We start from the raw sequence: 304 nt of genomic DNA, 5'->3' as shown, positions 1-304 counted from the left end.
AATATTTAGCATCTTTTAATTATAAGGTTTATAGCGGTGAAAACATCATTAACAATACTTAATAAAGATATTTGATCATGTTGATTTTTTGTTTATAAATTGTATTATTCCAGATAAAATAATGAGAAAAGAGTTTTGACTATTTGAGTATTTATAACTATAATTAAATGTTATTTATATGTACAATAGTATATAATTATGGTTATTACTCTATAATGTTACTAATATTAATTATATTTACAGTTTTACAAATATATATATATATATATATATATATATATATATATATATATATATATACTAT

Source organism: Atta cephalotes (assembly GCF_000143395.1).
Source record: "Atta cephalotes unplaced genomic scaffold scaffold00009, whole genome shotgun sequence".
NCBI lineage: Eukaryota > Metazoa > Arthropoda > Insecta > Hymenoptera > Formicidae > Atta > Atta cephalotes.
The sequence above is the reverse complement of the archived record's forward strand: the minus strand, read 5'-3'. Positions refer to the sequence as shown.